At 40.9% G+C, this 6,000-nt stretch overlaps 1 protein-coding gene across 1 annotated transcript in view; it reads left to right on the top strand.

Annotated features, from left to right (window-relative positions):
* Positions 1–6,000, top strand: part of LOC146982248 (uncharacterized) — a 191,345-nt gene that overhangs the window by 117,183 nt on the left and 68,162 nt on the right. The gene's annotated exons all lie outside the window — the stretch shown is intronic.

The raw sequence follows: 6,000 nt of genomic DNA, 5'->3' as shown, positions 1-6,000 counted from the left end.
CGGATAACAAAACAGGAAGTAAACCAGTTCCGCCGTAAAACTTGACTAGTCTGAATGGCCGAACATATGCAGACTGTAAGTGTCAGTGTAATTTAATTAATTCATCGATTAATGTATATAATAATTGTGTTTAGCGATGGACTAAGGAAGTAAGGCTATATTTATCCATATTATTAAATATAAGTGTATAAACAGAACGAAGCCAGCCCGTTGCCGACTCAGCAGACACATGACACATCAATGTGTGATGTAACATGTAATTGAAAACCTTTATTGTTCTTTTTTGACAGTGAGTTAAATGTGATGGCCGAAGCCCTGGTGGGGCACATGTCCAAGGAGGGAGCAAAGAAGCTCCAAATTTACAAGGAGAAACTGGAAGAAGCCCTCTCCTCTGAGGCATTTCTGAGCAGGCTATAAAATAAAATAAAAAATGAGCCTTGAAATGTTTTGGTTTGGTTTTTTTTAAATAGATCTCTTCTTCACTACAAATACGTTTGACAGACCAAATATAGTTGAGATGAATTGCTACTTGTCACAAAACGACCATGACAAAGAAAGTTATGGTCTATGATCAGTGCTGTGAGTGCATGAGTACAGTAGTGTGTGTGTTGTAGGGTGAAATAAAGGAAATCAGAATACCAAACAAAGCCCAAGAGGTGTTGCAGGTAGGAGAGGGCGAGAGGGCCAGCAACTCAAGCTCCAGGAGAATGCTGCTGATGATCCCTGCTGATATCAAGAGAGAAAGCAAGGGAGCAACACTGCTCAGTAACCTACAGAATGGAGAGATTCACAAATGAATTCCCCATTAAGGAATAATAAAAGTTATTGTCATCACATTATTTTAATTTTGTTATGTAGGCCACTACTTTTATTTATATATATATATATTTATTTATATATATCTACACATTACGCTCTTACTCCCACATAAGCACTGACATTTAGCTCATGAATTCCTGTCTGTTAATTATCTTGTGTTTTCTCTTGTGACAAAGTCAGAAAATTTTACATCTAAATTTTAATATAAATGAAATCCTGCCTTAATTGTTTTTACCCAATTAAAAATGTAATAATAACATTTGTAAGCTTTTGAATACATTCATTATAGGGCAAAGAACGCGTAGGCAAAGTCGTTAACTTTTGCATGCAACATGCAACTGTAGTGGGCTCATATCCCTTTAAGAACCGTGTGTAGGGCGTTCCCTGTAGTGGCGGGGGGCGTGTCGCGTAGTGACGTCATTACGCGACACGCCTCCTACACAAGGGGGCAGTTGTCGGTCTGAGAAGTGAAGCTCACTTCCGCGTTCAAAAAGCTGCAATCCCCTCGGCTGTCGCTGGGGGCTGGCTCCAGAAGGGAGCAACTCCAATTGAGCCCCATGTTAAAATAGCCGATTTTACAGCTTTAAAAAACATATTTACAGCCTGGTACATTTCATTTTTTTGGTCTCAACCGATAGTTTCTACCCCCGCACACACTCTGAGGGGGGTGAATTTTTTTTAAACTCTACCGTTTTACTGTTATTAGGTTTAAAGTTCTGGCCAATTAGGGCGCAGAACCGTTGAGTGACAGGTCTGGAGACCGCTGCTACGAGGCCAGTGGGCGGGCTTTCGGCCGGCCAACGGCCGCACCGCTCCAAATATGGCAAGTAGAATCCAACATGGCGCGGCTCAAACCCCCGTAGTAGCGGCACAAAACAGACTCCCCCAAACCAATGGGTGACGTCACGGACGCTACGTCCATTCTTTTTACAGTCTATGCTCCTACAGTGCCTACTACTCGACACGCCTCCCTCTTGCAGGCCGCAGACGGATACACTTGAAATCAACAGGCTAAAGCTGATTTCATTTTAGCTCTAAATTCTTTAAATATATCACTTTATTAACATTTCAAACGTTTTTAGGCGAGAAAGTAGCCGTTTAGATCAGCAGTGTGTCGTTAATTTGTCTAAATACCAGCTGTTTACAATTTTGTTCGGACGATTTCGGCGCTACTAAAGCTAGCCGTCGTGAGCAACGCACTTCCGGTTACTTTCACAAAAATAAAACACCCGTTGCCCTTTACTATATAGAAAACCCCAACGATAGAATTTGTGCTTTTATTTTGAAAACAGGAAGCGAACCTACCCTCGATGTAGCTAGCTTGGAACCGCAGTTTTGACCGCTCTCGTCCCGTTAACGGCATTTAACCGTTCAATATGCCTTACTGGAGAGTCTTGCCAGCTCTGAGATCGGCCTGGTTCATTGTAAAACATTTATTTATTGATGTAAATGTGGTGTTTTCTGTGCGTAGGCTGACCCCAAGGCAGTGCTGCTCTTGTGTCTAACCATGTTTTTTTATTCAAACAAACTTCTGCTACAGCCACAATTGTTAGATTTCATCAATGAGACCAACATTTAGAACCCCAATGTGCGGTTAGTTTATCCAAACGACGGCTGTTTTAAGTTTGCCCCGATGTTTTATCCCCTAAAAAGAGTTTAATCAGCCGGTGGTAAACCTCTAAAAGCCATCGGGTAAGTTAATTAGCGGTCATTTTCTCCACCTGGGCGAGGACCATAGACTGTAAAAAAAAATGGACGTAGACTTCCGGGGGGCGTGTCGCGTAGTGACGTCATTACGCGACACGCCTCCTACAGTGCCTACTACTCGACACGCCCCCCTCTTGCAGGCCACAGACGGATACACTTGAAATCAACAGGCTAAAGCTGATTTCATTTTAGCTCTAAATTCTTGAAATATATCACTTTATTAACATTTCAAACGTTTTTAGGCGAGAAAGTAGCCGTTTAGATCAGCAGTGTGTCGTTAATTTGTCTAAATACCAGCTGTTTACAATTTTGTTCGGACGATTTATTTTGAAAAAATAAAAGCACTATCTGAAAAGTGAAGCCAACGCGGAAGTGACTTTACGTGCAATCCCAGCCGCATCCTGCAGGGGGTGGCTGCAGAAAGCCCTGGTTCCAATCCACTCCCATTCATTTTCAATCATGAAATACTCGCTCAATAATTTTTTTTCTCAACTGATAACGGTCTAAACAGCTAAAGTTTATCATCCTTAAATATGACCTGGTGGTCCTTCTGAAAAAAAATCTATAATTATTTAGATATTAGTCCTTCCTGGTTGGTATAACTGACCAATCACCTTCCAGCACGGAATATGATTGACAGCCTGATGACTGAGACGTCACAGATCAGACACCGAGGATTAACACCGGAGGGGACCTCCCGTCGTTTGCGTATTGTGTTCAGTCAGTTTCAATTTAATTTCTGATATTTTGTCGATATGTGTGGATGATAGATAGCACAGGTGCAGTGCTGGCAGTTAATTAATTTCACCCAAGTTTTCGTTTCACCTCGTCCGACGGTGCTAACAGACCCGGAGGGAGCTGACATCACGGTTCGGTGAGTATTTTTTTCTTTTTCTGAACGCATAAAATTATATTTAATTTGTTGTATATTCCAGAAGACTACTGATTACTTTCCCATGTTCTCATGTCTGTTCTGACCGGAGAACATGAGACTGTCACCGTCCAAGACAAGTTAATTTATAGTTAATGTGAATAATCGAGTCACATGGCTAACGTTAGCTCACTGTTAGCTCGCCGTTAGCTCCGTGTTAGCCATGCTAACCGTAGCTCGTCTCCGACTTTTACCGGACCGGGATAAATCCGGTTTAATATTTAACGACCACGGCGTCATGTTGGCAGAACAGTGATCGGTAGGATCGGTCTACAAGCTGCAAAGCCCCCAGGTTTATCCATCAACTTGCTATCTTGCTGGTGTCATACTGCATACCTGTCAAGTTTTGGATTTGAAAACTAGAAAAAGCATTTCCAAGAATGGAAATGGTGTGACTGCTGATAGCAACTGAATGCTGTTGCAGAATTAGCAAATAGTGCAAGCAGTGATCACCATACAAATGTTTGACCAAGGTCGGAATTGAACCCACAACCTCATGGTCATTAGACTTCCACTCTGCCTCTAGGCCACAGTGCACACACAGTTGCAGAGACTGTTGTCTGTTAATGATCTGCACACTGTCAACATCAAGAAAGCTTGAGAGTCAAGCTTGAATGACTTAGAATGAAAATTTCTGTGAATTTCAGGCTGAGAGCAGCAGTTTCAACATGAAGCAAGTTATCAGAAGTCAACAGAGGACGACTGGGAAAATAATTCACTATAATTATTGTTGAGGCAAGATTTGAACCAGCAACCTTCAGGTCTCCAGACCAGCAAGCTAACCACTAGGCTACAGACAGAGACAGTATGTGAGTGGTAAAGAAAACCTTTGATAAGAGGATCACTGGCTTCTGCTTAAAAAAAAAAAGTAAGGAATCGAACCCATGACCTCATGATCAATAAACCTTTACTCTGCCACTTCGCCACAGAGAGCACAGACGTAAGCATGTTGCCATTGTAATGTGATGATGTGCTGCAAACGGTGGCAGAAGCAATTAATGCGTCTCTTAACGAACACCTGTAACCAATTGAGGGTGGGGGAGGGGAGCAGAATTCAACATAACATAACAAGAATTCTTCCCTTGGATTCGAACCAGTGACCTTAGGGTTGGCAAGCATCCACCCTAACCCCTACACTACAGTGTAGTTGTGAAGAAGAGAGGTTGAGACTTTGATGAATGTGAGATTTTTCAATGATGCTTAAAATAAAAATAAATGAGTATACATTAGCCACACCAAGTAAGGAGAGGACTTTTTTGTGACCTGTGACTATTTTTTGGTGAATTAAAATGAATTAAAAAGCACTTAACAGCAAGTTACAAAGTTGAGCTCCTTCTCCTGCTGATGTGAAAAAAATGCATTGAGCTGAATGGGAGCAGAGAGCTCCCTGGCTGCATTTAAAAAATATTTAAAATTATTATCTAAGTCTCTTTGCATTTTTGACCAGAATTTTAGCCAGAAGACAAGTGTGGCTACAAAACTGGAGAAAATAATTTGTCTAGAGTTTAATTTGTGGCCGTGCTGACAGTTTAGCCAGAAAAACTCTAGAATGTTTTTTTGCCTCTCTCCACTCTGACACCACTCTGGCTCTGCTCGTTAGACGCAACACACACACATTATAAAGCTGAAAAAAATCAGAAAAAGTTAAATATTTGAAAAAGTATAAATAGTTAAAAAGAGAAAAGTAATGCCGATAAAGTTCAAAAAAAGCTGCACGTTTTGATATATGAATTGTTGAAATAGCACAAAGTATGAAGGACTAGAAGAAGACCGTAAAAAGGCGGAAGAAAATGGCCAAACAGAAGAACAATAGTGTGACTGCTTCAGCAGTCACACTAATAAGGGAAATTTTCCGGCACCCGCCGCGAACAGTGCTGCCACCCCACTCTGGTGTACTCTGATGAGAAACAGAGGGAAAAGACAACATTGCTTCAGTTTTTTTTTTTTTCTTTTAAAGCAGAATCAGTACTACCGCACCGGGCACTGGTCCCAATAGTGTGACTGCTGAAAGCAGTCACACTATTGTTCTTCTGTTCGGCCATTTTCTTCCGCCTTTTTACGGTCTTCTTCTAGTCCTTCATACTTTGTGCTATTTCAACAATTCATATATCAAAACGTGCAGCTTTTTTTGAACTTTATCGGCATTACTTTTCTCTTTTTAACTATTTATACTTTTTAAAATATTTAACTTTTTCTGATTTTTTTCAGCTTTATAATGTGTGTGTATTGCGTCTAACGAGCAGAGCTAGAGTGGTGCTAGAGTGGAGAGAGGCAAAAAAACATTCTAGAGTTTTTCTGGCTAAACTGTCAGCACGGCCACAAATTAAACTCTAGACAAATTATTTTCTCCAGTTTTGTAGCCACACTTGTCTTCTGGCTAAAATTCTGGTCAAAAATGCAAAGAGACTTAGATAATAATTTAAAATATTTTTTAAATGCAGCCAGGGAGCTCTCTACTCTCATTCAGCCCAATGCATTTTTTTCACAGCAGCAGGAGAAGGAGCTCAACTTTGTAACTTGCTGTTAAGTGCTTTTTAATTCAT

The sequence above is a fragment of the Trachurus japonicus genome, chromosome 8, assembly GCF_045865225.1.
Source record: "Trachurus japonicus isolate A0001 chromosome 8, Traja_1.0".
In the NCBI taxonomy this organism is placed as follows: domain Eukaryota; kingdom Metazoa; phylum Chordata; class Actinopteri; order Carangiformes; family Carangidae; genus Trachurus; species Trachurus japonicus.
Note: the sequence above shows the minus strand (reverse complement) of the source record. Positions and strands in the feature narration are given on the sequence as shown.